This window comes from Lates calcarifer, linkage group LG21, assembly GCF_001640805.2.
Source record: "Lates calcarifer isolate ASB-BC8 linkage group LG21, TLL_Latcal_v3, whole genome shotgun sequence".
Lineage (NCBI taxonomy): Eukaryota > Metazoa > Chordata > Actinopteri > Centropomidae > Lates > Lates calcarifer.
This window is the reverse complement of record NC_066853.1, coordinates 12360794-12385038: the sequence shown is the minus strand read 5'-3', so window position 1 is coordinate 12385038 and position 24245 is coordinate 12360794. Positions and strand designations below refer to the sequence as shown.

At 43.3% G+C, this 24245-nt stretch overlaps 1 protein-coding gene across 1 annotated transcript in view; it reads left to right on the top strand.

Annotated features, from left to right (window-relative positions):
• arhgap35a (Rho GTPase activating protein 35a) overlaps positions 1 to 24245 on the top strand; it is a 61098-nt gene that overhangs the window by 10860 nt on the left and 25993 nt on the right. Inside the window, 1 exon segment of the mRNA XM_018702053.2 lies at positions 12876 to 13023. The gene's annotated coding sequence lies outside the window, so the exon portion shown is untranslated.

Here is a 24245-nt window from a genome sequence, read left to right as displayed (position 1 = left end):
ATGAATGTTCAGAATCACTGCGATAGCAGTAATTGCCAATTACCTTGCCTTTATGAGTTTCCCGTCAAATGCCTGCCAGAAATGACACAAAAGCTGTCATTATAGGGATGTTGATGCTTCCATTATTTCTGCCACCTGCTGGGTATATATTGTGAAAATGTGTAAGCGTGTGTCAGAGAGATCAAGAGTCAGAAGGTAGTAGGAAGGAGTAGCGAGACATAATAAACAAGAAATAAAAAAAGGCAGAAAAGAATCAGAAGAGAAAAGGAGTATAAAAGGCTGTCAGCTTAGGTGTTGACCTAAACATGTCAGTTCAATTGAGTTATGTTCTTTTGATTGCAGGGCCACGTCTTGTTTGTGTGCTATTTGGTAGAACGAACCAAACAAGTGCCTGAGACTAGTTTAACCTGTCCTTGAACCACAGTTCAAAGTATTATGCATGAGCTCACTGTCAGACGTTTGGCAAGCTCTGTTTCAACACATTCATATACTACAGAGCCTCCCATCCACAATATTTCAGTTTTTGCTTCACAACTATGTAAATGTACCCTCTGTCTGGCCCTAGTCTCTCAGTATTTGGCCATAGTGGATCAGATTCTAGGAAATTGTGCAACTCTGAGAGTATTCACGTGCAGCTTTTAGACCACAGAGCACAGCTTACATCTCGGGCCTTGCCTTTTCCTTTTTCTTCCTTTTCCCTCCGCCTGCTCCTTCCAGAGGTCATAGTTGACAGGAGACATGGGTGGGTGATGTCAGCCTTCTCCTTAGGGGATCCTGGGGGCTCCTCAGGGATCCTGTGAGGTTGGGCAGCAGCTCCAAAAGGGGAGGATGGGAAACAGTGATGGCAGAGAGAGGGAAGGAACAGTTCGCTGTTGTTCCGCTTTGTTTTTTCACGTCAGTGCTAAAGAGGGAGACACAGGATGTCGGTGGTTAGGGCGCCATCGCCAAGAAGAGCTCATTCATGAGTGTGTGTGTGTGTGTGTATCTATAGCAGCTGGAAGCATATTATATCCCACAAGGTCAACAGATTTGAATTTAAGTTTTGATTCAGGAGTATTTTCTATTTGTCTTCTGCAGAATTAGCTTGTTTTTGCCACATACAGCAGTTGTGAAGAAAGTTGAGAGATTTTATGCTGTGGGCAAAGGTTGTTTAAACGCACGCTGGGTCGTTGACTCGTTCAGAAGGTCTATAGTGTTCAACATCATGTGCTGAACACTTGTGTGACGGTTGTGAGAACTCCGTGAGCGCATAGGGCGGTGCTCCGGGGGCTCCCTCATGATGTACCATGGTAAACAGTTCCCACTGCTTGCACAGCTGGGGCACACTTGACAGGGGGCCTCTGCAGTGCATATAGAGAGGGAGATGGAGAGAGGGATGGGGAGGAGGACGCAGACACAGAGAGACAGAGAAGGGAGGAGAGGGCGAGAGCGACTGGACCGATGCAACAGAGGAATGCTTCGAGCGCCTTCGGGGCAGGGTACAAACTGCAAAAAAAGGACAAGTGAGTGCAGGGGAAACAAGAGCAGAAAACTGATTATAAATGACAAATCCCCAGCTCTTGCAACCAAACAGCGTTAGCTGCTGTGTCCTGAGGGTGAGAAGATGCAACAGTAATAGCTCAGACTCCAATCCAATCTCCTGTATGTATTCTGCGTGCATGTGTGCAACTGCGTTTGTGTACGCGGCCTACCTAAATTCAACAGACAAGAGAGACAGGAAATTTTGCCCCTCCCCTCCTCCATCCTCCCCTCATCCTCTGCCCTGTGCTCGATACCCGGCGCTGATTGGCTGGAGAGAAAGCGAGGGATGAGGTTTTGTCGCCTAATCTGCCAGCAGATCGCCACTGATGGGCCTCTGTAGAATGGCTTTAGTAAATTACTGTTCCAGGGAAGGGCAAATCCCTTCTATCAGATAGCAGCCCTCTCTTCATCTCTCCCTCCATACCAAGTCCCGCACTCTCTTTCTCTTCACTACATCAGTCAGGCTTTGACTTTATCTCTTTATCACTACCTTGCTCAACTCTCATCTTCTCTTTTTTCTAGCCTTTGTCTTCTACTTATCTCTCTTTCTTCTCTTTCATTCTTTCTGTCTTTCTTGTCATTTAAATACATCATGTTGTGCACCTATTTGTGTGTCTGCAGTAGACCTAATTTTCTCTGCCTATGAGCCTCACACCTGGAGTGAATGCGATGAGCTGGTGTCAGAAAGAGAAGCTCCGTGGCTTTTGCTCTAAGGCTACTCATCAACATCAGCACATTACAGTCTGTGTGTGAACAGTTCCCACTATCCCCTGGTGTGTTTGTGCATGTTAACAAGATGGACCTGTTTTTTGAGGGCAGCCATTTTGCCTTGCCCAGTCTGAAATCACACAAGATACAATACTGTACATCCGGCCTCGATACCTGGGGGACGGCGTACGTGGATTAGAGGGAATTTGTTTTTTTTCATGTGGTTTTAGTTTTGCATACCTCTGTTACAAAAGATAAAACTTAGCCAGACTAGAAATAAAGAAGATCAAGGAGTGAGATAGATACTGAAAAAGAAGGGAGTGTTTTCATCTATGCGTAACTCACTGTCTGAGCGCACACTCCCCTGAGGTGGGGAACGTTGCCTGGCATGGAAAGCCGAGTCGAGCCAAACTCTCTGTGACCTCCTGTGTTGTGTTACAGCTACCGCTAACTCCTCCTCAGTTGCGTAAAACTGCCAGTGTGTAGTTGCTCTACAGTGACATATGGCAGCCAGGCATTTCTGATGTCACACAATGCTGCTGTCGCCATGACAGAACTCAAGCTTGATAATTAACAGGTGGTGGATAGGAAGAGGTGGAAAAGCCACACACACAAACACACTTTTCGTTTTGCTGTGCTGTTGTGATAAGATTTTTGGTAACCCAACCCAGCTGAAATATTTGTTTGGTAAAGGTTGTTGTTGGTGTTGTAACTTTTTTGTAATGAGTATGTTTACATGCACAGCAGGATCCCAGTTTTGACTCTTATGCTGGTTTTGATCTTAATCGAGATAAGACTTTTACTAGGAACATGAAAAACCTGATTATTCATGTTCCTGTTAACAGATTATATCATGGGATGGGTTTCTAATCATTTTAGGCAGTGCAGTTTGTCTTGTACTGATGTTTCAAACATTTTGTTCTGATCTATCTTTTTGGCTTTAGTCACCATCATCATCATCACTTATCATCATATCTTTTTGTTTTACTTAGTAAGCACTACATAACCCCAGTTGAGGACGTGTCTGCACACATCACCGTGATCAGAAACCTGGATAAGGTGTTTGTGTGAAATTGACTTGATTTCTATCACACTACAGTTAGTGTATCCAGGTTCTTCAAGGCCAGGATCCGGGTTTATCCAGGTATCTGAAACCAGGATATGACGTTACGTATCCAGATCATAACTGGAATGCTAGTGTGCATATTGACCCACTTAATATTTTATTGCCCCCACAGCTGTTAGGCAACTAATCACCTTTAATTTTAGAGCCTTACCTGGACCACACTGGTCTTGCTGCTGGTAATGCTGCTGCCCAGTCTGTGATGTCTTGTTACACTCTCTGATAATGAGCAGACTGCATGGCCTAATTCTGGCTAGTGTACCAATAATGATTAGAATGACAGGAGAGCTCATGTTTGGTGAGCCCCACCCTTCTTCACTGACTCTCTCCCCCCTGCAGTCTGAAAGGAAGCATCTGCCTGCCCCCCCGCCTCCCCACTGCTCGCCACACATGCTCTCTCTCTCTCTCTCTCTCTGTCTGTCTTCCACAGCCCACACTGCTATCACTGCGGCTGCTAGCTATCCAGCTTGCGCCGATGTCAGAGCCTCTAATCTCTCTAGCATAAAGGCCATGCAAAGGGAATTTATGTTAGTCTGCCACGGGAAGAAAAGCGGAAGCGGAGAATCGTTTGAGCAGGTTGACAGATAAGGCTCTTGTGCTTTCTGTGTGGTGCTTTTTAAGCCATGTTAAGCTGCTTAATTAGACATAATCTACAGACCCCAGACTGAGGCGGAACTAATGAAGTTAAAAGACTCAAATCCCATCCTACCATCACACTCTCCTCTACTCCACACCATCACTCGCGCCTCTCCGTCTCATCACTACGCTTCTCCTCTCTGCTGCCTGCCATCACACTCTCTCCTCCTCGCAGCACACTCTGCCCTGTCTTCCTCCTTATCATCCCACTCTTTCCCTTTGAACAGCGTTAATGTTTTCCATCACACCCAAACATTCTGTCCTGCGTACATTACAACCCACCTAAAATTATATTATTTCCAGCTCATAGTTTCTACACTTCTCATGAGAAAATTTGCTGTGTGATTGTTTATTTAGAGCAGTGCATCTTTAGAACCAGCATATCATCAGAAAATGTAGCATGTACGAACTTCAGAAGCGGATGTAATTATATGGACATCAGTATACTCAAGATACAGGACTATTAAACTGTACCCAGAGTTTACCATCTTAATGCTGATGAACATGTTGGGGCCTGAAAATTAAGTAGTTCAAAAGGAAACTCACTCAGAAAGGTGACATTTTGACTTTTAAAGGAACAGTTTGACATTTTAGGAAATATTCCAGTGTGCTTTCCTGGGAAAATAAGATGAGGAGATCGACCCCCTCTCCTCTGTGTCCATTAGATATGAAGCTGCAGCTGGCAGTTGATCAGTGTAGAAACAGGACCTCACCTGGCTCTGTCCAAAATGAGAAAATCTGCCTACTAAAGCTTTAAAGCTCACTAATTAACATGCTATTTATCATTTATTTTATCCATAAAAATATTCAAGTGTAAGAATGTCTATTTGTAATTTGATGGGGGGTTAAGGTGATACTCTTTTTTGACTCGGGGCTGTCCTCTGGTCTCTGCTGGTTTGTCATCTAACTATTCCTTTAATACCTGTGCTTTATATTGTGCACTTTGTCAGCTGGTACTAATACAATACCATTGATAAATACTGGATGTAAAAAGCAGTTCAGTAATCAAACACCTGTTGCTTGGGGTCACTACCTCATTATTTCAGTCCATGCTAGGTATCCACTGTTATTGTGACAGAAAAATAATCCTTCACATCTAAACTTGCACCTCTGTGATACAGTTTCTCAAACAGCATGACACATAAAACAAAACGCAATATAATGAGGACTTTCTGAGGTTGGGCACTAATGGCTTGCTGTGATCAAAATCCAAAAGGTTGCAGCAAGACTGAGAACCTGGGGGAAGTGGTGAGTGTTATCACAAGTTACTTGGCGGAGTATGCTGTATCTTAACACATTTCCATCTCTGCTGCAACTCTGCTTCCACATTCTTCTGTGCCCTTGTTCCCTCTCCCTCTTGCAGTAAGAAGAGGATGTGTTTCTCATGTCACTAACACACTTCTCTCCCTTAATCCCACAACGGGATAAATCTGTGCCCCGGCCATGTGTATGAATATTTATCCGTAGGTGGATGAGTGATCTCAACTTTTTGCCAGCTTACAGTACGCTTTGTTCATGTACCAGCTCTTGATGTGCCCCCCTGTTGCTGCTGTGGCGTGTTTACATAGCTCTCCTATCTCCGCATCTTGCAGGACTAGCTTCTTTGTCATGTTTTGAGTTTTCCCTGAAGCCGAACAGCAGTTATTTTCCTTCACAGAGGAGCGGCTGGCACGCTAGCTTGTAAACGCTCATCCTCTGTCCAGGAGGAGATTGCAGCTGACCATTGTTGGGTTTCATCATCGTCATGAATGTGCTGCTTCACTGGTGATGGCCTGTCAGAGAATTTTCCTCACCCCATTATCCCTCTGCCTTTCCACCATGCCCTCCTTTAGCCCTCCTTCCCGCCTCACCTTTACCTGTAGTCCTTACGGCCTTTTGTACTGTCAAACCCATTCTCTTCACTATGTCTCACATCTGTTAGAGTATATTTACATTCATTTAGATGAGACGCCTGTAAACGCGGCCTGGAATGAAAATTACTTTTAGCTCTTATCAGCTGCTAACACTTAACAGGTAATATTGTGCTGTGCATATTTATTCCCCTAAACCTCCTCAAATTCTGCTTTCTGTCTCTTGCTGCCTCACCCCCTTAGGTGACAAACCTCCTTCTTCCTTCCCTCCTTCCCCCTGTCAGGGGTCCCAGTGCTGCCCAGTATCATGGTGCTGCTTAGCGGATCTGAGAGCTGCTGCATTCTGGTCTTGCTTGATTAGCCAGTGTGTGATGCTGTAGGGTGTTTTGTTTTGTTGCTGAATGGGCTGTTCCACCGAGAGCACAGGAGATGACGAGTGGCAGGGGAGAAAGGAAGGGATGGAGAGGAGAGGGGTGGAGTGGGAAAGGAAAAGCAGGAGAATGCTTATTAAAAAAAAAAGAAAGCTAAAGGAGGAAGGATATAAAAGGAGAGGTGGGGAGTGGATAAATGAGACGGGAGAAAAGGTGGGAGCAGAGGGGGAAAGCAGAATTGAGGAGAGAAGAGGACGATGATGCAGAGGAGAAAAGGAAAAAAAGAAATGACCTCTCCTCCTGTGGAGAGGAAAGATAACTGTGAGTGTTTAGAAATGCTGAGGTGGACAGAAGCCATATCTTCCACCAACACAGCACCTGCTAGTCTGCCTGCCCCCTCCCAGTCATTGACCGACTTTCTATTGTGGGTATTTGTGAGTGTGTGTGTGTGTGTGTGTGCATACTGTGCATACACATTATTATGCATACAGTTAGTATATGCCATTTTTGTTTCAGCCCATAAGATAGCAGCCTGAGATTCTTTGCTTGAAACATGTTAATACTCAGACACGACAAATCTGAATCCCTGCACTGCACCACTTTAATACATGCATGATGGGCTTTAATAGCTTTTCTTGTAAAATATGGAAGGAGCTCTGTGCTGTAGCCTCTCCTTCAGTGTCTGCACGTATATACACCAAACGTTGCTCTTCAATAAATCTGTGGGAACAGGAGCATTGAGCTCTGTTAGGAGTCAGATTGAATGTTCTGATAACAACACTGCAGGTACTGTGGCTTGTGGGTGTGGTCACTGAAGAGCCAGAATAGTATAGAATAGTGACCATATTGCAGGGCCGGATGATATGATTAAAAAAAAGCAAACTATTTTTCAGACCAATATTGCAATTGTGACTTTTTAAAATTGCCATCATTTTCTGTAAATTAAACTATAGGCCTTATCTACAAAATATTGACCAATAATAATTGTACCTCATATTAGCACAAATATATGTTGTTTTGTACATGAATAGAATGAAATAAAACAATGTAAGTGCTATACCTGACATTACTCAGTAATATTCAAATTAAACAGCTGCGTATTTGGCCAGTCACGGTAATAACAGACTACCCTCAGTGCTACAATTGACAGCTTTGAATCCTGAAGAGCTTTTAAACTGATGAGCTTTAAAACATGGTTTAATATGCTGAAAAACTGCAGCACATTCCTGTTTTTACTAGTTGTCTGTCATTTATACTTAATTGTCCAGCTAGCTGTTAGCTGCCAGCTACCTGTATGAGATCAACAAAATGTTGAAATGAAAACACTTAAGCACAAACAAAATAATAATAAGAATAAGAAAGATTTTTTTTTATCATCAAAATTATACAGAGTGGTGTTTCTTCTTCAACAACCTAGTAAAAAGTATAGATCCAGCCATGTAGAGAGCCTATTAATGCGACAGTCTATTGAAGGCTAGCCTAATTAACATTAATTAGCTACAGCTGAGTAAATTTGCCGGAGAAATCAACAGTTATTAATACACTGTTAATTATGCAAGTTATAATTAAAATTTTGGCTGTTGTGATTTAAAAATTGCAGCCTTTCACAATTTCAATATGAAATCAATTAATCTTTCAGTCCTGCCATATTGTCCCTACAGGACTCCAGATGAAACTTTAAACCACCCCTCACAAACACGCAGACACACAAATGCAGGCCCTGACACTCCTCAGCACCTTCACTACAGCTTCAAACACAAATTCTCACCTGCTCTCCTAAACTAGCTCATCACATCCTGTGTCTGCTGCCCAGTTTATGACTTGACTCTGTTTATCTGGCAAGAGAGATGGAGGATGTTGAGAGAGCCCAGAAAATGTGGGCTATATATATATATATATATATATATATATTCATTTCAGTATGAAAAAGAATGATTTTTGTGCTTTCCAGGCCTTTCTTCTTGAGTTGTTATTGTGTGAGGGTATGTGTGTAATTCTGTATGCCTGTGCCAGCGTGTATGTTTGGTTTTGTGGAAGCAGACTGCGTTGTAGATGGAATAAAGCCCACTGTGAGTGTTGACAGTATTGGCTTGTTAGTGCTGATGGGGTGGATGAATGCTGAGTACTGTGGGCTAGAATGGGGAGGGTGGATCTGCAATGTTTTCTTGTACTGTGTGTGTCTGAATTCTGCAAATCTCTCTTGATAAATTCAAGGTTGTACACTAAAATGAAAATATGACGACGATAAGCCCCCTAGAGCTCCTTCTTTGCCATCTCCGAGCCACACTTCCTCTTTCATCGCCTTTTCTCTTGTCACTTTCTCTCATTCCTCTGTCCAATAATTGATCCCTCTTTTCTGACGCCTCTTCTTTTTCCATGTCCTGGAAACCCTCTTGCTTCCTTTCTTGGTATCTCTATACGTTTCCACTCCTCCCTTTTACAAATGGTCTGTTTAATACACGATTGAGAGAGCCTACACACACACACACACACACATTCATTCACACACCAGCAAAAGACTGAAATAAAGAAGCCCCTTATCTCTCCTACCAGAGACACTTCGTTCATGTGCTCGCATGCAGATGAATAATATATGTGGATACAAGTGCGTACACACACACACAAACACACAAGCAACCCTGTTCGATTGGTGGCGATGCTGACATGGGCCGTTGTGCTGTGCGTTGGAGCTCTTAGTAAGACAACTGTGTGTGTGTGTGTGTGTGTGTGTGTGTGTGTGTGTGTGTGTGTGTGTGTGTGTGTGTGTGTGTATTTGCTCTGCTGACTGCTGTCACTGTGAAGGGATGTAGAGTCTCCAGGGGCATGGTGATGAATGGGAGTGTTGTCACTAGTCAGGTCCAGCTCTTTGTGCTGTCTTTATGCTGCATGTTCTCCTATTATACCACTAGCGCTGCATGTTTGGTGTGTCTGCATAGAGAGAGTGAGCGTGGGTGGGTTCTGTGTTAATGTGACTCGAATTAAACAATCCTTATGTGTGAAGGTGTTAAGATGTTCACGTGCCATATGCGTGTGAACAAGGTGTTAACATGGAGGACGTGGGTGATGTGTGTAAGCAATGCGTAGAACTCAACGTTGTCAACATGTAGACATGCACCTGTGTGGATGTGTGATTGCACCGTGGGCATGCTTTGTATGGATAATTACATGAATGTGTGTGTGTCTTTTGGCTTGCAGCCGGCAAGGGAGGATTTCTCTTGTGCCGGCATGTGGATATGTCAGTGTGTGAGTAGTGGGCTCTGAGAAAATGCTGTCAAAGCAGAAGCTGAATAATTCGCCTGCAGACACATTCATGATTCTGTGACGTGTGTGCATAAATTAGCTTTCCAGTAGACTGGCTGTATGGTTTACAGAAAGTGTGTGATATTAGAAAACCCATAGCTCTGTGTGGAGGTTTTTTTTCTCCTGCTGGGCTGCACATGGATATTTTGGTCCCACTGGGATCTCTCTTTGAAGATGTGGAGAGTATGTGCACTACACACACCACATTACACACGCTTTTACGCACAGAGTGGAGAATTTAAGCCTTCATCTGTGCTTTATGTAGATAAGATTTTGATTTGTGTTTAGTGGGTGTGGAAGCAAGTCGTTCTGGGATGCAGGAAGTTAATGGGGTACCTTCTAAGAGTGATATGTCCCTATTTTGACCAAAGGTATTCTATTCAGAGCTGTTGTATTCAGGACACTATGAAGCACAGACAGATGGCAGCATTTTCAGTGGATGCTTGCTGAGGTATATACTGACAGTGCTGTAGGAGACTGTGTTCCGGTAATGAGGTTTAATTTCAAGGAGAGTCAATTAAAGTACAGCATGGCTGTGCATAAATGCTTTGGTTTACCGTCTGGGAGACATCACTCTGAGTGTCCAGGAGCAGTGGTGGGCATGTTTTAAATGTTGTTGTGTAGGGTTGAAGTCTCTTCCTGTGTAGTGAGACTCCTTGTTTCCCTAGATTCATGCCCCACAGCTTAAAGAGTTTTTATTATTCTTTTGTCTTGCTGAGATATAGATGTTACTGACCAGCATAGACCTCAAAAGTTTTAATGGTGGATGCCATGATGCAGACTTATCTGCACCTTGATCACTTGGTTTATAATGTATAGTGCTCGGTGCTGCAACCTGCAGTTCAAACTGTGGAAGTCAGCTAGGCTTTAATTGTATATCTCTATCACTGTGCATCTTTACCTTGTTGATTTTGCGAAACAAAGATAGCGAGAGCTCATCAAACATGACTGAAAGCAACTGAGATATCCTGCTGGTTTTGCACTGTACCACTGAATCCCTACAACACCAAATCCCAGGATTTTGTGTGCTCATGCTGAAAGGTCTCACCATGCTCCAGGTCCCTCAACATCCTGTTTACATCCTTGGATTTGAATTTACTGGTGTCCCCGGAACAGGTGCAGGATTGTTCAGTAGATGTGGAGCAGGGTAATTTGCATGGTTTGAATATACCCTGTGTGTGTATGCACCACAACTACCTTTCACATAACAGTACTTACCCACTTACACCGCTGTTGCTCTCATTACATTATTCATTTTCGTTATTTCATTTTCAGTGTTCATTCTCTGGCGTGAGACAGGAGTCAGACTAAACTAACTCGCTCCACTGTTCATTTTGAAAAGCATTTAGAGATGCAGGAGGTGAGGGCGAAATTACAGCAGGGCTCAACGTTATTGTTGGACACAGACACGTACACATGCCCTCACCTCCTTCTGCTTCTTCAGGGATCTAAATGGGAATCTGACTGGAGGTAAACATGTCATTGTGTAGAGCAGCCCAGCAAACAGACAGCCTGACAGGCCAGTTAATGGGGAGATGAAGGGATAGCGTTTAATAGGCAGCTGAGAAAGAATAGTAGATTTATTTTAACACGGCAATATTTACCAGCCTGGATGATGTCAGATGGTGTTTAAATTGTACTCGCCGTTCCTCGGTGTGTCATTTGTCTTTAAACTCTTCTCATTTAATTCTGCTCATTCATTATCATACTCCTCTGATTGTGCCAAGAGTTTGATTTAGCTCCTATCATAGGTTGTTTCTACTGAGGCAAGAGCTCCACTTCAAAAACCTAAACATCAGAGTGGATTGTGGGATGGGAGCCAGGAGCAGTCTGCTGCTATGGCCATGCGCCGCAGCCACTGAAGGATTTTAAAGGTTATCGAGTGCTCTGAATTAATATGTAGGTACATTTCTTTAAATCAGTGTGGCTTATAAATTGAAAAGTTTGGGGAATGTTTCCAGCTGCTGTATTGGCTAATCTGAAAGAGCCCTGTGATAAAGTTGTGAATAGCTGTAGTAACAGGTTTCAGTTTGTGACTCAACTCGCCACTTTCCCTTTCTTTCATTTCCAAGTGCCTTCTAAAGGTTTCTCTTCCTCCCTACCCTTTCCACTGCCATGGCAGCAAGTCTCCAGAGTGCAATAGAAACAAGGCTTTATCTGGCTTAATTCGTTTATTCCTGTCTTTCCGCCTCCCCCCCCTGCTCAGTAGATTTTATCACGTTTAGATTTTTAGTTGTGCCGCCCTGCTATGTAGGTTGGCTTTATGAATGAGCCCACTCAAGGTCATTTGGTCACTGTGCCTGTTGAGGCTTTGCACGCACAGCACACGCATACTTCCTTTATCTCTTGATGTGAAAAAAAAAAACAAAAAACTGAAACTTGTTGACTGGCTCATACCTCCTCCCCTTCCTCCTCTCACCCCCCCCCACCCCCTCTCTGCTCAAATCCCCATGGAGACAGGAGAGGAAGAAAAAGAAGAAAAGTGAGCTGGAGAGATATTGAGAGAAAGAGAGAGATAAATACAAAAGAAAGGACTTTAAGTCCCCAGATGTGTGTTGGAGTGGACGCTGGCAAAATAATCCCTCTTTACCTACACACGACAATCACAGTAATGACCTTAGCTTGCACTCAACAGACAGACTTGCATCTTCGAGGGTGGGGGGGGAGGGGACAGGTGGAGTGTGTGAGACAGAATGTGCACCCCCCCCCTTTTTGTCTGAGATCAAGGATTAGAAAGGCTTAAAGATGGTACGCCTAGCTGGGTGTGCGCATTTGTGTGTCTTTTGTGAGGTGAGAGTTATCTAAGATGACGTCAGCACTAAAAGAGAATAGTGTTGCATCTGAAACACTCTCGGGTGCAGAGGACTGCAGTAATGCTGGTCCAGTGCTGCGAATGGGAAGTTTTGACAGGAACATATTAATTGGTTTCATTTCTGCAAGTCGTGATAGTCTCATGTGTCCTCTCAGCTTTGAAAACAGGATTGTTTTTGCCCCTGTTTTTGACTAAATCGGCAACTCTTTACTTTAACCTTGCTATTTATGAGGAATATAATACTTAAATTGTTTATAGCAATATAACAATAATGTAGTTTTTCAGAAGATATAAGGAAACCGTATGGAAACAGTCAATGAATGATAACACAGTATAACATAGCTGTAATCATATTTAATAATATATGGTAACACGTACATATAATTATGTCTAATCTGGAACTAATAATCATTACAGCACATTACAAAGTGATATAATTTTTTATTATTATTTAAATGCTTCTTATAATCTCTAAATAGCCTGGTTTAAAAACAAAGAACTACCAGAAAATTCGAGTCCAGTTTAACCTGTGTATTTTTTTTATTTTTTTTTAGAGGAGAGGGAATATCAGACCAAAACACAGCATGAATGACTGCACACTTATTCATCCTGGTATCCTTGTTCTGCCTTCCTCGAGAATTTGGAACCATTTCAGGCAACGTGATTGGCCAGTGGGCTCATGCGAGATCCCAGGGATATGAGGTAGTGTAGAGCAACAGTGCCAATCAGAGGGAAATGAAGGGATGGGTGGAGAGAGGAGGGGGTAGTGGAAAGGAGTCTTGGCATCATTGCTAAGTATAGGAATTTAATAGTCTGTGCATGTGTGTGTGTTCATGGGGTGGGAGGCAGGGGGTTAACACTTGGATTAGAGCCAGGAGAACTGCTGTAAAATCCAACCTGGTTCCTTTCCTGTTTAAGCAGAGAGAATGGTGGAGTTCTCACCCCCTGCCTTTTCCTGAGACACTTTCTTCCTCCGGGCCTGTACAGGGAACAATGCACAGAAACTAGTTTAAAGAAGAAATAATATAGTACATATGTAACTTGTTGGAAATGAAGAGGAGGATGAGGTCAATGGAAGTCAAAATCGATTTATTTTCCACATGGCTGCGTCTGTGTCGTACAGCTTTGTAGAGTATAGCTTCAGACTTCTCCTCTAGTCTGATAATCTACTCTACAACCTTCCTCAACAGATCCAGACTGCTAGACTGCTGGTGGCCTCCAGCTGCCACTCTCAACACAGGCAAAGGTTTCTGAAAGGGGACAGCCCTCTCTAGCCCAGGAGGGAATATAAAATATATGCAATATTCAATGAATAGCTTGACATTTTGGGAATTACCCTTACTCACTGTTGTGCAGAGAGATGATTGATACTCCTCTCGTGTGCTATGTGCGCTAACTATGGAGCTGAAGCCAGAGGGCAATTCACTTAAATTAGCATAAAGGATGGTAGCACAGGGAAGCAGCCAGCCTGACTCTTTCCAATGTTCAAAAATATTCCCTTAGACACCCTTGAAGTTTGTAATTATCATATTGTATCTTGTTTGTTTAGTGTATACAGAAAATCATACCATTGCCATAAATGTAAAAATATAAGTTAAAATATAAGTTGTGGCTTTTGGAGTGAGCCAAGCTAGCTGTTTCCCCTATTTCTAGTATGTTAGCTACGCTAACTGCCCCCCCGGCTCAAGGGCAATAATTAACATACAGACATGAAAATAAAACATGTAAATTATAAATGAGTTTCTGCACCTCACTGGGTAGATTGGCTACATGTGCCATAATGTTGTAGTTATACAGTTTGTCTTACATGTTCTTTTCAGACACTGAAGGTTTCACTCCTCTGACTGTTTTGTAGACAGGACCAACTGGACAGTGGACACAACTAAGTGAGCCTCGGCAGGCACAGCTCGGCCTTGGGCCCTAATACTGCTGCAGCTGCAGGCAGATCAGTGCAGAGGAGAGCAAAAATCTTGAGCTGTAATGGCGCTCCAGTGTCTGTCTGGAGACTGATTTAAAATGGATGACCAAGCATAACCCCTGTAACCCCTGGACTGGCTGCCCTAGAGCCTGTCCGCTTCCTCTGCTCAGACTGCAAAAGGAGCTCAGAGGTGACACTCCCACAAGCACTGTTAGAGGAGTGCTAAAAGGTGATGTGTTTACATATGTAAACTCTGTTAGAGCATACCAGCTACATTAGACTGCAGGAGATATACTGTAGTTAGCCCTCTTCACCAGTTTTCCATCTCATTTATTCATCTCTGCACCTGAATCTGGTTCATTCCTTGTCACCGAAGAGACAAAGCAGAGGCTATTTTAGTTAGGGGTTATTAAAGCATGGAAATGGTTTATTTGTTTGGCTGTCTTTTGCCCTCGCATGAATTGCACTTTGGTGGGGGGGCAGAAAGAGAGAGTGAAGCTCTTGGAAAAAATGAAAGCGATAGAGGAAGGGAAGGAGGGAGGGGAGGAACGTTACGGGGGAAAAAAGAGCCTCTGCAGCCATCTGCCTATGTGCCAACAGTTGGTTACTGTGGCAACCAGTAAAAAGTCATTATCTTTAATTGACACTGTGGCAGGTTCAGGTGTTTTCAATTGTATCATTAGCTTTTTTCTCTGCAGTGACTCACCCGTCTTTGGCAGCGGTCCTCCACTTCATTCTGGGGCTCTTTGTCCCCATCTCACCCCCCATGTCATCCTTTCTTTTAGTGTGCTGTGTACCTTTGTTTTAGCTGCCTTAGTGGTGATTTAGGGTTTGTGTGTGTGTGTGTGTGTGTGTGTGTGTGTGTGTGTGTGTGCGCGCGTGCGTATATCTCAAGCACTTGTCCCCCCCTGTAAGGTTATGCTGTACCTAGGACATGATGCAGCGTGATGCTACTGTGCTTTTAGATGGTGAGTAGCATAGATGGATGACAAGATGACAGATGGAGCAAAAAGTGACAAGAGAACAATTGAAAGAGGAAAATGACAGGAGCATAAAAACTGAATGGCGGCGGGGACAACTGAGGGGAAGGTGGAGGGCAAAGAAGTAGGGAAAGTGGTTGTCTGTCCTCTTTAAAAGGGGCTTATTTCTTTCATGTTGAGGCTTGTCAGGGCGGCAGTAAGAAGTGCAGATGAGCGATCGTAAAGTAGCCCTGTCTGTGTACCATTAGCCAACCGCAAGTGCTAAGCACTTACCAGAAGCTGCTTGTGTTAACCTCCTCATATCCTCCCCCAATGATAACTCTCTCTCTCTTTCTCCCTCTCCCCTTCTCACCTCACTTTGCTTAGAAAGTCTCCTTCTTCTCTCATAATATTTTTCATAGCCTCTTTTTTATGATTTCACTCACTCTTCTATCTATCTCAACAAACTTTCCCTCTTTTGTTTGGTTTTATTTCATATCTCTTTTACACTGTGGTGGGACACCCAGGTTTGTTTGAAAGGTTGCATTTACTGATGGAAAATAATTTAGTTTTCTTTGAGCCCCTCAAAATGAAAAACACGATTTCTCTCCTGGTGTCTACAAACAATGCAAGCCTTCAAAAGCCATTTGTAGTTTTCAAATCCATTTTATTATCACACTGTGTCTTTCCACCACCATCGCTAGCTCAGTCGATCAGTTTGTGGGTACAAAAAGTGTCCAATTCAATGACAAAATAATTGCGCAAACAAAGCCAGTATTGGGATGTTCTGTCCACAGCTATTGTTTGTATCTGGGTTGTGCCTTTACCTATCAGATAGCCTGTCAAAACCAGTTGGCTGTGCAATGTCCAGGCGTACCTTTTATTACTGCTGGTTGCTTTATTAGCCTTCCACAGAGCAGGGAGGGATTGAGAGGATTGACTTGAGATTTGAGTGGAAGTGGCACTTATTGACTAGTTTGTCTTGTCTTGCGCTACTGGCAGGGTGCGATGATGCTATGAACATGCCGCTGCCCAGGCCAGCCCATTAGCACGTAGGCTGGACACATGAGAACATGACAAGAACAGACCACATACAGCTTGGCCCTCACAGCCTCGCAGTGATATACCGTAGATGCCGGCATTACAGAGTTTTTGCAGCCAATACTTTATGTTTCTGAGCTTACACTTTTCCAAATTGGTTTATATTATCTTCCATTTCCCTCTCGGCCCATCCGTGTTCCTTCATTTCTGTCATTTTCAGATTTAATTGGTCTCAAGATTCAGCAGCGCGTGAACATTTCTCTTGGCAGAGAGGAGAGAGAAGAAAAAACTGTTTAAAAAAAACACAATTTATTTAAACTTTTGCTATTCAAGCAGAGAGCAGGCGAGTTAGAGGGCATGTGTATGTGTGAGATGTGAACGTGCTGTATCTACGTCAGAGCATATGGTGTAGGTGTTGGGTGGCTGCTTTTGTGTGTGTGCGAAGACCATCTGTCACCTAGTAACAGTTTGGGTGATCTCTGGTTGATGTAAGATCTCCCAGTAGAGATCATAGCACCTGATTATATACAAAGCCTGCAGGTTCAGAGTCCAGATGGAAGGAGTTTAGCAGCATTATCCTTAAATTCTGAGCACTGATCAGAAGGAAGAGGACTGGGTTGCTTTAACTTTTGAGTGGAAAATATTCAAATGTAAAAGTCTTGGCTGCTACATATTTCTGAATCCTGTGTATTTGGTGTATTGTATCTGGACTGCAGGTGCTGCAGTTTATTAATGGCTCTACATTTGATATATTTTATAACAATAAACACCTAGGATAAAGGCTGTGGCTGATTGTTCTAAATCATTTATATATTTTATTTATTTTGGGAGTGTATTGAGGCCAAATAAAGAATGTTTCTAGCTACTGAGGTACCTTGAAATCACATCTCCCAGCAGCCATTTTGCACTGGCCCCTTTTACCCCTGTCCTTCCGCTACCCATCCAAAGCAGGCAGCAAGGGACGTAAAAGATACAGGTGATAGCACAATGGAAACTTTGTCATAATAAGGCAAAGCTGTGGAAGCTGTGTGGTTGCAATCAAGTAATTGTCGTAATCAAGACTGTGCCGTGAGTTTAGTCTGGCCGTCACCATCTTCGCAGCAGTAGATAAAGCGATAAAAATTAAACTTGTGGCAGCAGCATTGCTCTCCGAGTGTGCACAGCTTTTCCCGTCTCGATTCACCATCTGGAAAACACACCCAGCACATCTATTAGCAACTCACTCTAGCTAAGGATGAGCGCTCCACTGAAAATGGGTTAATAATGACAATTAAATTGAAGGTAATGTCAGCAGTTGATCTGTCACTCACAAATCACAGTATTTTATGTTGATGGCTTTCCCTTCCTGGGAGGGGAATTGTGGTTTTGAATAGGCTTGAGTCACTGAGTCGAGTTATTGAAAATCTGAGAAATGTAGAACTATAATATTTGTTTTCTCAAGACATTTTCTTGCCGCATGAAGCCTTTCTACCGAGAGGTCAGACTGCACAGTCATCTTCAGTAGTTGTTCAGGAAATAAAGAGGACAAAGTTCTGTTCAGCAACTGCTCAGTTGTACTTTTCCTTCATCTACTGCTTCTCTGGTTTATGGGCTCTTTTATTGAGGAAATCTATTATGCACAGTCTGATTTTATTTGTAAACAGAGAGGATGTGCTGGAAGTAATTTTCAGCTTACAACTAATGCACCAAGACATGAGCATATGTATATTAACACAGACAAATGTAGTTTTAGTTTTGCTTGTAAAACTTGCAGAGGTGTGAAAATACTCTTCAAATGCTATGCAGCCCTTCGGTATTGAAAGATGAAGGGTGTACCCATTTCTTGAAATGAGAGAAAACACACATACCATTTATGTCAGACCAGTTACACTAGCAGTTGGAGGCTCATTCAGGTGAACGATTAGCAGCTGGGTTTGAAGACCCATGTCCCAAATCCTCTCCCTTAAAGAGGAGATTTAACCAGTGTGTGTTTTGTGTGCATTCACGCCCCCTTCTGCGTTTAATACCCTCTCCTGTTGAGTGTTTTGGGACATATTTGCGTATAGTCTCTATCTGTCTGAGTTGTAGCTGTTTGTTTGTGCTGTTGCGTCAAGTTTGGCTGGGAGGACAGGACAGCTGTATTGGATGTCTGAATGTGTGTATACAGTTGTGCTGATGCTGACAAGCCTTGTAGCAGGGGAGCAGGGATCAGATGTATGCTAATATCACCAGCAGACAGTCTGCTAGTATGACAAGGGCTGGGCTGCGAAGTTAGGAACTACTGCGGGATGAGACAGCTGTAAGAGAGTGAGGAGCGTGCTATGATAGAGAGAGAGGGAGAGAGAGGAAAATATTGGGAGAATTAGACAAGGGCCAGGGGCATTGAAAGAAATGAGGAGTGAGGCAGTTCATGCCTGGCAGGAAGAATTAAGAGGGAGGGGGAGTTAGGGGCCCACAGATGAGCTTTTGTGCCAAAGAAAAACACAGGCTTGTCTGTCTGTCTGACCCTGCATGTAAAGCAGCAGTTGTTGTTTTTGTTGTTGTTGTTTATGTTTTGTAGCCTGTTGAGCAGGGAATTTCTGGAGCAAATGTTTCCATGTACCACACCGTGTCTTGAGATTGTACAGGTCTTAGCGTTAGGTCCCTAAAATCCCTGTCAGCTCAGCCACTAAGCAGCATCTATCTGCAACAAAAGATCATTTTGATTCATCATTTTTTGGTAATTGCCAAAAAACAGCAAAAAAATACCCATCATGACTTCCCTAGAGCCCAAGGTGAAGCTTTCAGAAAGCTTGTTTTTGTGTAACAGTCCAAAAGCAGAAAATACATTAAAACTACACTGACGTAGAATAGAGAGGAGCAGCAAATCCTCACAACTGAGAAGCATAAATCAGAATTTTTGGTATATTTTCTTGATAAATGGATTAAAGTGACTAAAATAATAGAAAAATGACCTTATCATTGAAGACTGTACCACACTTGTGCTTGTATTTGCGCATGTGAGTGAATTTATGTGGTGTTAGTTCAAATTTATAGCTGTCATTGTCCATGTTTCCAGCACATTATATTTAGCTGTGCTATCAGTGAGGCCTTCTGGCGCAGTTGGAGAGGTTAAACCACAGTGACACACTCCTTCTCTGCCCTCCCCACTCTCTCCTTCCACTCTTAAATGGACCGTCCGTTCTTTCGTGATCTTTTCTTTATCTGACTTAAACCTTGCTCTTTCCTTTGTTTTCCCTCTCTGACCAGCTCAGTTATAGTCTTGAATTTCAGATTACACAGTGAATATGGTCCTCTCTGCCCTCTTCTATTTGTCTTATTCTTATACTGATCTTACATTCTCAATTGTTGGGTGTTTGTTTATGGTCTTTGTCTCTCTTGTGCCTTTTTTTCTGCTCTTATCCTGTATCCTTCCTCCCTGTGTCTGTCCGTCTGCCTCACTCCTCGGGGGGTCTATCAGTAGCTGGCCCCCTATTTCTGCAGTGCCAGGCGGAGGGAGGAAGTGGAAGTGAACTTACAGCTGACAGCCTGATGCGACGCTACATGGCCATAGCTTACTTAAGGCTTTAATTTTCAGAGAACCTAGAACACATCAGCAGTAAACATGGACTAAGTAATGTGTATAGTATGTAAAACTGCAATACTAGAAGATCGAATCGCTAATCATTTACTTAATAGCCATACTGTAAGTGTGTTTCTATGTCAGTGCGACTGTGAGCAGCTGTAGGGGGATTTGCTATCTGCATCCCAGGTTTTTTTCATGTGGTTATGTCACCATGCCGTCGGATAATGCTAATGCACAGCAGCACTTGTGATCATGTAAATGGAAAGATGCAAATAGCCGCAGCAAATCCACAGAGTGTCTGTAATCCCAGTCATAACTGACCAGTTCTCCTGGATCAGGACCTTGATATTTCATGGCTGTTTGTTTGCTGCACTGGCATTTCTACGTGCTGGTGCACAGATATGTGTTTTTGTGTGTTTTACATGGGAGATGTAGGTGGATAGACTGAGCCGAGCCTTTGTGGTTAGTCTATGTGTTTTCGTCTTGTAGGAATAATTTATTACTGTTGGATTTGTTAGTGTGGTTTGGTTGATGTGTTTTGTGTGCCTGGCCACATGTGAAACGCATTAGCGATGGTATGATTGCAGTGTTTATGTTTTCTATTGGTGTGTGCGCACACGTACAGTAGATGGAAACGGCGAGGAAATTTGTATTTCCTGTCTGGTGAGTAATAGATGGATGTGCTGCTTTTGTGGAAGAGACAAATTACTTCTGTACACTGAATACAATGAACCACAGAGCACTTCACGTAAAGTGCATTCAATGTGGTGTGAGAAGACATTTGAATATGAAGATATATTTTAGGTATTTCAGTAGTCATTCTATATTTGCATTATGTTGTTTTGGGCTGTTTTCATCAGCATATTTCCATACCCATGTCTGCAGAGACAACACAGCTTTGGCAGGAAGTGGTATCAGTGTAAGGACTGTCTCTACCCACCCACAGCTCAGTCCTCTGCCCACGACCCCAGTTTCTTACTAATGGACAACAAGTCTCCAGAGAGGGGGAGAAGATGGGAGGGTAGAAGAGAGGGAGAAGTGTGGGAGAGAGTGATGGAGACAGTGCTAGAATGAAAAAAAAAAAAAAAATCTTGACAGATGGGGATGAGAAATCTATATGATGAAGATTGTGTGGTGGGTGAGAGCAGGAGAGAGAGAGAAAAGAGGAGAGCGGAAGTACAACTGGCTGCAGGCTCGCATCTGGCAGAGGGAGTGAAAAAGAGGGAAAACATTTTTTTGGACTGAAGCAAAGGGAGAGCCAGCCACTCTTGTATCTTAGAGAATAAGGGACAGAGGGAGAGAGAGTTTTTTCCCTGCTGCCTCTCTGTCATCATCATCATCATCACCATCACACTGCTTCATGACTATTTCATGACCTTTGTTTCTGTCAACTCCCAGCCTTCCTGAGTGTATAATACTGTACAACCAGAGGGGTTGCTGGGGAACCATGCGAGCGGGCTTCCTCGTTTATCCTCGTTTAGCAGTTTCCAATATGAACTGTGTGGCAGTCAGTAAGAAATATTTGATACTTTTGGCACTGTGACGGAAAACCATAAAGAATATCTCGAAAGTGCTCTCTCTTACATTAGAAATATATTCGCTTCCTCATTTGTATTATATTAGAAAAACTTCTCCTTTATTGCTTGCACATAATATTCATACCATCTCCAAAATACTAAACTTAACATGTAACATTTATCAGTTCCCTCACAACTACTTCTCTTGACTTGGACCCTCATACTCCCTTAGAGATCCTGCTTACACGCATGGTTGTCTGATTCAGTACTTGCTGTTACGCTAATGTATCAAAGCAGTAAGGATTTTTTGATATATCAAATCAGGCCTGACTGACAATCACTTCAAACTCCTGGGCAGTGCTCCCTTGCTAACTCTTCTTAACTCTGTAATGAAAGGAATGCAGCCACCCCATGCAAGCTACATTGGTCTCTCTTCATGGGCAGTGAACACAGCCTCTTCCCTGCTGCCCTCTGCAGCACGTGTTATGATGAACTTCACGCCCTGCCGCCCCAGAGTTAGCTTCAGGCTGCACTCCAGTACCCCACAGATGCATCCTATCTTCTCATCAGGCCGACTCATCCAGGCCTCACCACGCCCTGCCCCTCTTGCCCGAGGGGATTCCAATGTGCAGCTCACATGACCCAGGCCACTGACCTCACTCCCCTTTCCTTCGTACCCATTCTTCTCTATACCCCCATCCTCGCCATTTACACTAACTTCTCACCCTCTGTCTTCTCCCGCAGCACCTTCCACTCCTTCCTGCATCTCTTTTAGCTCACCATACTCTCTCTCTCTCTCCCTCTCCTTTTCTGCTTACCCTCATGTTTCAGGGTCAGAGGCAGATGCAACGCAGGCCCTAACCTATCTCTGCCTAAACAGCCCCAGGCCCTGAGACAATGGTATGTGGCTGGACATGCGCACCAGACACCAGGCCTCAGGGTGAACTGGCTGACTGGACTGCTGCACTGAGACTAGTCAAGCACAGGCAGTGGTGTCTTTATAGTTCTGCAGGAAGAGGAAATGTATTCCCTAAATGACTAGATCTATTGTGTATGAAATGCTGCACTTAGAGTGCCAATAGACAGGCTGTTGAAACAAGCTGAATTGTGTGGTTGTAATGTCACATATATTCTATGTTTCTGTCAGTTTGGCTTGGGAACAACAGTTGGTCTCGTGAGGCATTTTATTTTCCTCCATTATCATCTGCTGCCATGCTCTAAACCATTACATCCTCACATCACTGAAGACTGAATTCTGAACTGTCTGTTTGCCTCATGCGCTGACTTGTCACTCGGACAGACCAGGGAAAGAAAAAGAAAAAAGAAAACAGCAATATGTCTCTTTTGTTTGCCATTCCCTTTGAGGGTACTGCAAAAGCACCACAGCTCTTTGTCATGTATGCACACACCTAACCTGCGCTGTAGTGCAGCACTGCATTAGTAGACAGTCACATGCGTACGAACTTGTAATTCACATACACAGCACTCACATAGGAACATTCTTGGAAAAGGATAGGTGAGGTCATTGAAGCAGATGTTACCGATGCATCTGTGAGAGTGTTGAGCCTGGCTTGCCTCCAGCTCCATAGGGACTTTAGGAGTGCTTGACTTTATTTAATCCAGACACTCTCACAACTGGTCACAAACATGACCTATTTCACACATGGCTCTGTGATCACCAAGATGTTATAATCTGAGTAGCCTCGTGTGTGTGTATGTGTGTGCAAATGCGAGCATTTTTATGTTAAAGCTCGTGTAGGTCATTTGTGCTGATGTGGGTTTTCTACACCATGGCTTCCATACTTACCTGTTAATGTAACACCCTCTGTCAGCTCAGTAGGCAGCTACTTCCAAGCATGTCACAACAGTTCACTTTGTACAGAGATGCAGTTCATAGCAACCTTTGCAATAGCAGAACTCACAAACCTACCCACAATCCCTTTTGGTTGACCTCCAAAAGGAAATATGCTGCATATACAGTCTAGAATACAGTAAATAATATCTGCCGCACATAACTATAATAGCCAAATTAAAATGACAACAGTTATTAATTAACTTATTTCACATATAATGTTTCATTTTTATGCCTATGAACCAGGTCACTGGATAGCACAGGATGGGATCATGTAGATTCTCTATATAAAAAATGATGATTAGCAGGCTGGATACATGTTCTGTTTAAGCAGTGGACCATATCCAGGAGCAGCAGGTCATGTTTTTTTGGTGGCTGATTGTAGTTAATGCTGTCTGCTCTGTAATGTGTACACGACTAGGTCAGGACACAGGTGCGCCTTTAACCTGCTGACTCTAGGACTATAAGTTCCACACCTGCAGTTCTTCTCATCTAGTCAAGGCTGTATAGACCGCACTATTTACAGACAAGCTAATACACTCATATGCAGTAAGGAATACTTGCAAGTGAGCCCAGAAAGAGAAGACCATGAATTAACCATAATTCCCAGGTCATGTACCTGTTCAAATGTATTGACCAGCAACTCTGGCTGAGCACAATACACCACACTTTATTATTGCAGAGACTGGTCTGTGTCTCCACAGCTTGATACATTTTTCATGCATGTTTCCTCGACAAAAATATCAAAACACAAGACATTCTTTTTGATACTGATTCCTCTTTCTACTGGCACTTGGTTTTACACCTGGTGTAACACTGGGGAGGTCTTGCCTCTGTAGTGTTAATTCATAGCCTGATTGGAATTTGCTTTAGAGAAACTCAATGTTTCAAGGCTTTTCCGTAACTGCCAGCTTTGAACTTCGATTACTGGCACTCAGCTTTTTCAAGTAAAAGTCAAAAATATGCAGTATATGCAATAGTTGATACATGGCAGTTGTGAGGTTGATTTTTATCTCCAGCGTAGTGAGTTTCCTCCTCCCACCATTTCCTTTTCATTGTCTACCCCTCTGGTGGTGCAGTGTTGGACTTTGAA